The sequence below is a fragment of the Carassius auratus genome, chromosome 39 (assembly GCF_003368295.1).
Source record: "Carassius auratus strain Wakin chromosome 39, ASM336829v1, whole genome shotgun sequence".
NCBI classification, from domain to species: Eukaryota; Metazoa; Chordata; class Actinopteri; order Cypriniformes; family Cyprinidae; genus Carassius; species Carassius auratus.
The window spans coordinates 12,825,005-12,837,421 of record NC_039281.1 but is presented as its reverse complement, the minus strand read 5'-3'; the positions used below and the strand labels follow the sequence as shown (position 1 = coordinate 12,837,421).

Here is a 12,417-nt window from a genome sequence, read left to right as displayed (position 1 = left end):
CCAGTGTGTCTCCAGTGGTCAACCAGCTTCATGAGAAGAACCCAGGTAAAAAAAAAAATAAAAAAAAAAATAACAATAATATGTTCTGAGAATGTTTTGCTTACATTTCCAATATATTCTAAAAATGTTACTTTTTTAATGTTTAAAAGACATATTTCTTGGTTATGTTAACTTTTGTTCTTAACTTTGAGAGAACCTTTCCAGAACGGTAGCCAAAGTTATGAGAATGCTCCAGCTGGGATGATGGTTGACCATCATTTTTCCGGCCACCATGAAATTTCATGTTTGTACAAACTGTTTCACATTCAGCAGTGCAAAAAAATCTCTCTAATCATGAAATGATCTTGTGCACTCCTAGCCGTAAGTGTCTAATTCAGTGCAGATTGTATTACAAAAGCATTAGCACAATAATACATGTTGATTGTGCACATACATGAGCTTGAGCACATAAAGAGAGAGAAAGAAAGAGCGTGTGTGTATAAAGAGAGCTAGTGTCCGCTACAAGATGAAAGCCCATTGACGTTTTAAAGCAGCTTCGACCTCTGCCTGCATCTGGCTGTCAATCACAGTTACCCAAAGTCCCCTGAGGCAGATTTGCCCAGCCCCAGGAAAAAAAATACAGTGAAAGAGAGAGAGAAAGGAAGAAACATCAGGAACACAACAGGGAGGGAGCTCCAGGCCAGCCCAGTGAAGCCATCAACACCTTAGGGCTGCATAATCATCCGCTACTCAGCAACTCTGCTGGCCTCCAATACATATTCACTGTACACTACAGTTCCCACAATCCTCTGCCCTAAGGTCCAAAAATACAGGATGCCAATCAAATTGTTGAGTACTGATGGTGTGCTTTGAGATTCGACAATCCAAAAGCAGCCAATCGAAACCGTGATGTACGGCATTTTGACGGAGAAAGATAATGAATAGTTTCAGTGATAGACCTCTCACCCATCTTACTGCAACTCCTGTCTTTATTGCCAAAAACTAAAATCACTATCAAAAGGATAGTTCACCTAAAATAACTAATTGTTAATGTGATTAATTAAAAATGTTCTGTTTTTCACACAAGTTATCGTATGGCTTCAGGAGACTTGGAATATAGTGCATGAGTCACATGGACCATCAAGATACTTTTATGGTGATCAAAATCATTAGTTCTGAGACTGCCAGGATGCTGAACATCCTCTATTGAGTTCTACAGAAGTAAGAAAGTCACAATGGCTTGCATGAGGGTGTGTAAAGTAACTGATGACAGAACTGTGTTTCTCAAGTGAGCTGTTCCTTTAACGGTTCCCAATGTAGATTGGATTGACAGGGCATGGCTTAGAGTTCAGATGGATATTTTTATTGGGCAGGGTTTGTGTAGGGTCTAGCAATTAGAGGAGACATAAGGTGTAATGTAGTCAGTCTCAGGCAGTACAAACAAGATTCATTTCTAGGCATGGCACAGTCCAACACTCATGCCCAGTAGCAAAAAGCACGTTTTTCAAAAAAAAAAAAAAAACATATTTGAGCAGTGTCACCCACTCAAAAGACTTGGTATTCTGCATGATACTACATGTTCACACAAACTAAGACTGATCGGGACACAGACACACAATGTCCTCCATTGAATACTCTTGCTCTGAGAGGTCTAAACATCTCACCCTCAAGGTAGCAACACAGAAGGTGCGCTTAAACAAGTGATTAGGTCTTAAAAATGGACCCTATTTAAGTTCTTAATGCACATCTATAGTCTCATTGATCGATCCCTGTCCTACATTTTTTTTTATATGTATGACACAATACAGAAATCAATACATAATGTTAACCAACAGCCAAACAGCTAAAAACTAAGCACTTGTCGATCTTAAATTCCTATAATTCTCTCTTAAATCTGAAATAAATAAATAATAAAATGTTAATAACATCCCCATTCTTCACTTGCATCACAGTGTGGAAGTGAAATGGGTTGGGAATGCCATTTCACATTGATTTAATAATACTTTCCATGGTCTTTACCTGAATTGAATGAGAATAAATAGCAAAGTACAGACTGAAGATGACATGACTGTGGTGATAAAAATAGAACAAAGAGACAAGGAGAGAGACAGATGGATGATAGGGAAATGACAGTGTGTGTGCTTGCGTTTAAAAAGAAAGGTGATCTTCATGTGGAGTAAGGGAATAGGGTGGGAGCTAAGAGAAGGGGTATAAAAAGGCACATCTGTGCTTAACTTGCTCCAGGGCAAGTCTGTTCCCTCTGACACCTTCTAAACACACACACACACACATACTAGTGTTCACACACTTCCAGAGTTATGAGTTTCAGTAATGGGGACCCTTTTTTTTTTTTTTTTACAATAAACTATTATTAGTGAAAAATGAGTGCTTAACGGTTACAAAATCTCTCCTTTCCTCTCTTTTATTTTCATTTTTAAGACTCACAAGACATATTTTCATGGTGCCTATAAAATCGATGTACGGTGTAAAGTATTATATTTGTTTCTAAGTAAATGTAATGAAAATAGGGGAACCCAGGGCTGCCGGTAAACTAAATTAGCATCTAATGCAAATGAGTGGGGTGCTTAATGGTGGAACAGGTGCAGTCAGGGCCCCTAAATGAGATAAATGAATAAAACATCCCAGGCGTGCCTGTGAAAGCTGACATAAAGTCAATGGCATGAATTATTCAGCAGCCAGCCAAGGATGCGTGCTGCTGACCTCTCACCACAGGAAGTGCATCCCAAACACAACAATCCACAACAATGGACTTCAGACACGGGGGTTCCCTCTGTGCAGCGCACACACAAACACACACACCCACTACACAATTCTAAATATAGATCTATGAAATCTAGATCTATGAAATCTATATCTCCATATAGAAGAGAGAAATCGATATAGAATGTGTTTCATGCAAAAAATCATGTTCTTAATTTTGACTTTTTCTGTCTTTTCTTTTTTCTAGGAAAATATCTAATAATAATAATAATAATAATTACAACAAGTTCAGTTTACTTTAGAGTGAAAATTAGAGTGAGTCTGAACCTCAGATCTTTATCAGATTTTGGCTTAAAGCAAGAAATCAAACAATTTTCCAAAGGTAACAAAAATAAAATGACTGTAATTCAGTACAAATTCCATTAAAATGATTTAATGTTTTATGCAATTAAGTTATTTGTAATTGTAATCTTTTATTTTAATATTTAGAGTTATCAAAAAGACAAAAAAAAATGATAAAGAAAAATAATGTGTCTTAAGTAAGGCATTGCAAGAACAAAAAAATATTCAGAGATGTTGTTCACATATTTTAAAGTATTTACTTATTTATTATTTATTTTTCATTTAAGGCCATGGCTGATAATTTGTTAGAGTATCTCTCTCTCTCTCTCTCTCTCTCTCTCTCTCTCTCTCTGTGTGTGTGTGTGTGTGTGTGTGTGTGTGTGTGTGTGTGTGTTGACAGAACTAATAGGATTACCCCTATGTCCCTGCATGAGCGCATCCAGTGGAGAGAGGCAGAGACGGGGTGTTTTCCCAGCTTGTCCTTTAAAGAGAAATCTAAGGCTGCTTAGAGTAAACTGAGAAAACATCAGGTTAAATGTTAATAAGTTGAATTTGTGAGCTTGCAGCTAAAAAAGTGAGCGATTGGGAAAGCAGAGTGCATCTGTTGCTGCAGAACTAGACAGGAAGCCGCCCTGAAGCTGCGGTGACATCACCTTCCCCGGGAGGAGCACTTCCTGTCTGACATTCCTCAATCAACACACACACACTCGTGAGGAAATGGCATACATCAACAATACTCTCCATATGCGCACACACAAACACGCGGTCTCACCCACACACAAGCTTCTTAAAACAACACCAGTCTAATTTCTGTCACCAGTAGTGTGTGATAATGAGAAATGAGTTTGGTTATTTTTCTTGGAGTGAAATAACATTGTTCTCTTTGATTTACTCTTACACACCCTCATCAGTCTCATCAGTAAGTGTTGTCAGTAGCATTAAGTGGCTAATCAGTCATCCTGTGGGTCAGATCTCCGTCTGAAGCATGTGAAGTGGATCGGTGATCTGGCTGATCCGTGGCTCTTATCTGTGAGAGCAGAGGAGGAGACTCTGCCTGCCAGGGTTTCCAGCACAATCCTAAAGAGCTGACCAGCCTTTCCAGAGATCACAACCTTATGCCTTGTGCAAGAAAAACAGACTGGACAAGCAGAGAGATGGAAGAGCACTGAGTAAAGCAGAGAGAATAGCTGTGTGTTTTTCCATGTGTTCCTGACCTATGGATTCATGGACTAAATTATCCATCATTGCAAATAAAGCAGAATAACCATCACATGTATTAAAGAGCTCCAATCCATCAGGTGCAGGGGAAAAAATACACACTTACAACAACAATGAAAAAAAGTTTGAGGTCGGAAGAATATTTTTTCTTAAATTAAATTAATATTTTTATTCCAAAGGACACATTAAATCAATCAAAAGTGACAGTAAAAACATTTATAATCTATAAATATTTTATTTTCTTTCAAATAAATGCTATTCTTTTTAACTTTCTATCTGAAAACAAAATTGAAGAATTACAAGAAATGTTTCTTGAGCGGAGCACTAAATCAGCATGTTAGGATGATTTCTGAAGGATCATACAACTATATAAAAAAAAAAATAATAATAATAATAATAATAATAATAAATTATATATATACAGGTCATTCTAAAAAAAAATAGCATATTGTGATAAATGTTCATTATTTTCCATAATTTAATGATAAAAATTTAACTTTCATATATTTTAGATTCATTGCACACCAACTGAAATATTTTAGGTCTTTTATTGTTTAAAAACTGATGATTTTGGCATACAGCTCATGAAAACCCAAAATTCCTATCTCAAAAAATGATGATTCCTATCTCATGAAAAGGTTCTCCAAACGAGCTATTAACCTAATCATCTGAATCAACTAATTAACTCTAAACACCTGCAAAAGATTCCTGAGGCTTTTAAAAACTCCCAGCCTGGTTCATCACTCAAAACCACAATCATGGGTAAGACTGCTGACCTGACTGCTGTCCAGAAGGCCATTATTGACACCCTCAAGCGAGAGGGTAAGACACAGAAAGACATTTCTGAACGAATAGGCTGTTCCAAGAGTGCTGTATCAAGGCACCTCAGTGGGAAGTCTGTGGGAAGGAAAAAGTGTAGCAAAAAACGCTGCACAACGAGAAGAGGTGACCGGACCCTGAGGAAGATTGAGGAGAAGGACCGATTCCAGATCTTGGGGGACCTGCGGAAGCAGTGGACTGAGTCTGGAGTAGAAACATCCACAGTCAGTGATGGTCTGGGGTGCCATGTCAGCTGCTGGTGTTGGTCCACTGTGTTTTATCAAGGGCAGGGTCAATGCAGCTAGTTATCAGGAGATTTTGGAGCACTTCATGCCTCCATCTGCTGAAAAGCTTTATGGAGATGAAGATTTCGTTTTTCAGCACGACCTGGCACCTGCTCACAGTGCCAAAACCACTGGTAAATGGTTTACTGACCATGGTATGACTGTACTCAATTGGCCTGCCAACTCTCCTGACCTAAACCCCATAGAGAATCTGTGGGATATTGTGAAGAGAAAGTTGAGAGACGCAAGACCCAACCCTCTGGATGAGTTTAAGGCCGCTATCGAAGCATCCTGGGCCTCCATCACACCTCAGCAGTGCCACAGGCTGATTGCCTCCATGCCACACCGCGTTGAAGCAGTCATTTCTGCAAAAGGATTCCCGACCAAGTATTGAGTGCATAACTGAACATAATTATTTGAAGGTTGACTTTTTTTGTATTAAAAACATTTTTCTTTTATTGGTCGATTGAAATATGCTAATTTTTTGAGATAGGAATTTTGGGTTTTCATGAGCTGTGTGCCAAAATCATCAGTATTAAAACAATAAAAGACCTGAAATATTTCAGTTGGTGTGCAATGAATCTAAAATATATGAAAGTTTAATTTTTATCATTACATTATGGAAAATAATGAACTTTTATCACAAAATGCTATTTTTTTTTAGAAGGACCTGTGTGTGTATATATATATATATAGTTGTATGATCTCTCTCTCTCTCTCTCTCTTTTTTTATCAAATTAATGTAGCTTCAGTTAGTAAAAGAGACTTACTAACTCCAAACTTTTTATCAATAGTGTAGGACAAGTTGTAGTCACTGGTCAAACTATTTTGATTTTAAGTTTTGAAGCATTTTTTTCTGGCAAAGTCACATCGTATTTAGAAATAAATAGTAAGTTAATGTATTTGTGTTTATTCTTACAGAATAAAAAATATTTTCACCTCAAGATATTTTTTAATCATTATAACGTGCATAAAAATGTGTGGATAGAGACCTTTGTTTTGTTGATAATTTACCTGTATTAAGCTACAGAGATTTTTTGTGTATTGAATCTATTTCAAACATAACATATTTCAAACAGTGTAAAACTTTCACAATTGTAATTTTTTTGTCTTATTTTGATGACAGTGGTAACTAATACCAACTTATCACAGTTGTACAGCAGTAAATAGGAGTTTTAAATAATTTGTTTAAATAATATGAATGTAATTAATAATTAAACTTAATTTAAGTACAGTATATATCAATGTGACATTCTCATTTAGACACCTGGATAAATGGGTGTGTTTGTGTGTGTGTGTGAGAGAGAGAGAGACAGAGAGAGAGAGCAACAGAGAAGTAAAGTGGGTGCTCTGTATAGAGAGGGAGTAAAGACAGAATGGTAGAGTTGTCAGGAAAGGACAGCTCACACAGGGCCACATACATAGGCACGGGCGAGTGGAGAGGAGTGCATGCTCTTCTTTGGGAATCGTCCAGGCAGATGATGGGATTGTGGACAGTGTGCTGCATATCTTTAACCCTGTATTAACTCGGAACAGCAGAGCTTGGCCTTTTATTATTCCTGCACTGTTTGTGCTCAAATAGGCCACACATATACACCTATACACAAGCACACGTGTGCACACACACAAACACACACACACACACACACACACACACACACACACACACACACACACACTCTCTCTCTCTCTCTCTCTCTCTCTCCAGGAAGAGACATTGTCACTGCATAGAGCACATCACCTTTCAGCAGCTGTGACAGCCCAGCTTGAAGAGTCACGCACACTTTTTAAAGGCCAACGCACACATTTTCCTTCACTTGAACTTCCCGTGTATCTCTTTTAGCGTGAAAGACTCAGCAGTTAATTTTCGGAGAGAAGGGAGAAACATGTTTACCGCAAATACTTTCATTGACTCTATAATTGTCATGCCTCACACACACAGATGCTCATGCTGAGCTCTCCGCAGTCTCTCAGTCTTAATTGCCACACAATAGGTCTACAGACCGGACAGGATTATGTTAACAATGGGAGCTCCAGCCTGTGAGGATCACTCTCTGGCCACTGATTCAGAGAACAGCTCTGTGAAATAGAGCCCCCTAATCCAATAATGCAAACATACTGCAAGAATATAAGGCTGCTCACTGTCTCTTTCCCAACTATCCAGTCTTGAGGTGCAGTTTTATTACTCAAATGTTGCTCCTTTATAGCTCAGCAGACTAGATGTTTTTTAATGAAAGAAATTAATAATGAATTCAACAAGAGTGCATTAAATTGATCAAAAGTGACAGTAAAGGCATTTGTAACATTACAAAAGATTTCTATTTCAAATAAATATTGTTCTTTTTAATTTTCTATTCATAAAAAAAAAAAAAAAACTGAACAGTAGTGTATATAACTATAGCGTTCAATAATGCAGCATGAGGGGCTGTTCATTCACAGGACTCGTTATTGCATCTATCTGGGAAATTTTTAATTGCGTAAACGGCTTAAATGGATGTTTTTCAGCATCTAAATCCATCAGCACTGTGTCTGTAAGATGCTATATCACTTTATAGAGGTTTAACTTTTAGAAATATGTTCTATTGCATTCACATGCTGTTTTTTAATAAAATAGCACATCCTGTGTGAGCAGCCCCTAGCAGAGCAGGAGCAGAAATTGTTCTGTGAAAGCACCCTGTGAAACATTACTTCCTGTTCTGCTTCCATGAGAGCTGAGGGTCTTCTTCTAGAAGGTCAAATCTAGCCAGCAGCATAGTTGTGAGCAAAAGACCTCCATTAAATATTCAGAGAAATGGCACATCAACCCTTTCCGTGGTATTTTCCGTCCTTTGCTATGTTATGTCTTCATGAAGTGGATATCCAGATGTTGAAGATTACATCACAAATAAAGCCTTCCAGTGGGGTCAGGGCTCACGACCGAGCGAAAAGCCACAGAACTCCCACGGTTAGCGCGGGAACTCTGAACTTTCTGCACTCTGAAATCACTATCAGTGTTTAAGAGTATCCGTGCTGATGAAGGCATCAACTGCAATGTTCCCAGGGAGATAGAACGACACCTTTCTCCATTACTGTACGGCTTATTGAGCTTCAATTACTCCTAACACACACAATGATAAGAGAGAAAGAAATCGAGAGAGAGAAATCGAGAGCGAGAGCTTCTAAGGGATGTGAAAGAGATGAAACAGGAGGCAGTGAAAAGGTCTGCTATTAGATGTCACTGGCCTTTTGTGTCCGTATCAGTGAGAGCATTATTAACGTATTTGAAATAATCTTACTGGGGCATTAACAGAGCTCAGAATATTAAAGAGGAGAAGAAAAGGAGAAGACGAGGAGTCAATCACGACACACATACATTTAGATACAGCCATCCAACGTAAACTAAACACACCCTCTGAGAAGAAAGCTAGCCAGTTTAATTTTCACGTGAGTAATTCAATTTACCTCAAACAGATTTTCAAAAGCTTCCCAATAACTACAAGAACTCGAACCTGGTCCCGTGAGCGCACGCCTCGCACTGCTGTGGTAAGATTTGTTCTTTTAACAGTCTAATAAGTCATTGTCAGTTGGCTTTATTTCCCTGACATTCCTCTGGTTTCGCTGAAGTGGCCTGTTGTGCCGTCTTATGAGAGGAACCTAATTAGGAAATCACTTTCATTACTCTTCCAGAGGAATTAGCTCTAGCCTCGCTAATTACTGCTGTAAAACCTAATCAGCTCTTTGAAACAAGACCACACTAATGAGCTCTTATTTATCCGGCTAAATAACTTCAAGGGAAGAAAGGCGTTCAAAATCATATTTTTGATGAATTTGGGAGCGCGCACTCATCTGTGCTTGCCGTAATGGATTCTGTTCCATCTTGCGCCTTGTTTGTTGGAGACCCCAGAATGTGAATGCGGCCAAGAAAATATTGAAAGTTCCAGTAAACTCTTCCATATTTCCCCCCTCTCGTTTCAAATGACCTATTTTCCCAGCTTGGAGAGACACGTGACTAATAGGAAGCTGTTACTAATTCTTTTTTATTCGCAGGCAATTAGCGATGCCCTCGCACCTGAGCCTAAATTAGTCTGCGGTGACCTCGAGCGCAGCTGCATGACTTCAGCCAGACCGTGCAGAACACAAACAGCTATCACAGCGCTGCAACAGAATTTAAGGAAGCAGACAAACTTTATGTAGGGAAACAAACAAGAAGAGTAAGTGATGGGCAGTGTGTTTGTGTGAGTGTATGCATTGGGTGGAGGTGATGCCACGTGGCATTGAAGGGCTGCAGCTGTCTTTGTAAGCTGTGAAGCGTTCTAGCCCAGTGGAGCAGAAATGGGCCAGCTGCACAGACACAGCAGCCAGGTAGAAGCCTCTCTTACTCTATTACAAACACACACACACATGCTACACTATTGCTGGCAAAGTCACGGTGAACCTACAGCTGCGTTCATCTGATAGCACAGGCCACTGACTTATTAACACACAGATGAGAACACACCTTTGACACTTAACCGCACTTTAATCTGCAGAAATCCATGCTTAGTTTGCTTGCACTAAGGCACAATCGAGTCCGAAATTTAATAGCATCGCCCTCAATAATAACGTGACATGGTTGTATGATCTTTTAAACAAAAACAGTAGGAGATGCAGTTCACTGCACATGCTGCTGCCTCCAGAAGTCTTGCACATCTTCACTGCTGATTATTCATATATGCACACTTCAGAGCACACTACATACTCAACAACCCTGACAGGGCCTCAAAACAGCCTAGCCCGATCACTTAACAATTACTCTTTTGCAAACAAATGGCTTCTGGTCCCAGGAAGGCTTTTTTATGCTTGTTTTTCTCACTGATGGTGAAGTCTTTGAACGGCTGCCTTTGATTTGTCACATTTTATACTGAACAATAGAGCATTTATATTGATACAGAGCAGCCACAGAGTGTGTTTACAAAGCTGTTATAGAGCAACACTTGACATTTGGATTTGTTTGTAAGTGATTTGAATTTATTTAGTGCATTATCTCTGTAGTGATGCTACAACTTCATTATACAGAGGCTCAACAGCCTTTACTTCAAAAATGAATATCTTTAAATGTATGTCTTTTCTGGCATCTGTAATCAATTTAATTCATTCTTGCTAAACAAAACTACTAATTTCTTAAAAATCTAAAATCTTACTGATCCCAATCTTTTTAAAGGTATGATATACTGGTGTACACTGGTAGGATATCAATATATAAAGATTTATTGTCTTCTTCCTTTTGGGTTTTAATTATTTATTTTTTTAGGAAATTGGGGTGTGGAAGAGAAACTTAAAGCAGAAAACAAAACAGAAAAAGTTCCTGTACAAACCCTTTTTTATTTATTTATTTATGTGTGTCAAGTTAAAAATGGATTCTACACTGACAAACTGTTCTCCTTCATAACTCACTACATTTCAATCACGCCACCTTCAACACTTACACTGCACTTCATGTCTAGCAAGGCATGTGATATGTGGAAAAGCACAAACATCTGATATCCAGCTCTTACCTGTCGATGATGACCGGGTCGGAGGGCGTCTCGTTACGATTGCCACAACTTTTCTTGTCACAGCAGCGGCTTATAGAGATGGAGGGAGAGAAAGAGAGAAAGAGAGCATTTAACCGGGGTGTTACTGCACATATGTCAGCACTGACCTCAAACACAGTGGAGAAGGAAGAGGTAGCAATTATAAAGCAGTCTTTCTTTGGCTCTTCAAGGCAGACATTCACTCCTGCTGTACACACAGCACACAATATGCTGCCTTTCGGCCTGTGTATTAGTAATTACCGCTAACAGACTGCCCGGCTCAGGGATGGTTACTGAAGGATTAGAAGTGTGGCTGATAACAGGGCAGTTATCTAGTGATGGAGAGAGAAGAGAAGGGCAGAGAGCAGGAAAGGAAGAATAAAGGAGGAGAGGTAGAAGTAAAGAGGGCACTTAAAATTGACCATTTTAGGGAAGGATTTCAGGTCAAACAGAAAGAGGAAAGGTGCTTTTGTGTGTGTTTTAAAGTGCTGCAAATGTGTTCCCAAAAGAAAATGTTTTATTTAAATATGTTTTGTAATCTAACACTTTTATAAATGAATAATTTAAAGTTATAAATGAAAACTATAAAAACAAAAACAAATCACTTTACTATTTAAATATAAAAAAGTATTATATATCAAATATATTTCTATTTTTAAATACAATGTTGTGTATATGTATGTAAAATGTTTATTATTATTATTATTATTATTATTATTATTATTACTTAAAATTGAACTTTATATATACTTATATATACTTTTTTTTCTAACTGAAATGTATTATTATAGTTAATGAAAACAGAAAGAGGAGGGATGGGAAGGAGGTGTATGCATGATGTCTTCGGTGGATAGAGGTTGGAGTTAAAAAGCAGGTAGGGCAGCGGGTTCAGGTTTCCCTGCACAGATGGCAGAGGGGCTCGACTGATAGAGAGTTTAGGGCTGGAGGCGTCATGTGATAGTAGCAGAATAGATCTGTGTGTGAGTGGGCTCCTTTAGACCTGATCAGCTTGATAACATGGATTGAGCTTGACCCCTCGTTCACACACACTGGTGTCTAAGCGCCCTCATTAGTTTGGACACAGTGTGGTCGGGCTTCGGTCTCCGTTTATTTTTGCAGTCGTATTTTTACCTTCCTGTCTCTCTCTGCTCTCATTTTTCTCTCACTCCTCTGAGAGCAGTCAAGTCTTTAGCAATGTTCTCTCAGAAGTGGGTCACACAGGAGCAAAGCTTTCTGGGATGCGTGGGGTGGGCACAGATGGATCTGACACTCTGATAACCCAATAGTCAGTCAGAACCCATAGGGAGCCACAACACTGCCGTCCACCACCACCCGTGAACCTCCAACACCCCCCTCCCCACATCGACTCTGTACTAATGACTCCATGCATGCTCTTGCTTCGTTTTTTAGAGGGGATTTTTCACCCATTCCGACTCGTTCTGCTCCATCCCAGTGGACCTACAGGGAGAACCCATAATCTTTAATCTCAAGCGTTTCCTTCTGCTGCGTTTGACGAAATTAAA

General features: G+C 38.8%; 1 pseudogene; it reads right to left on the bottom strand.

Moving 5' to 3' along the window:
* LOC113057983 (transcription factor COE1-like) overlaps window positions 1–12,417 on the bottom strand; it is a 123,056-nt pseudogene that overhangs the window by 94,462 nt on the left and 16,177 nt on the right.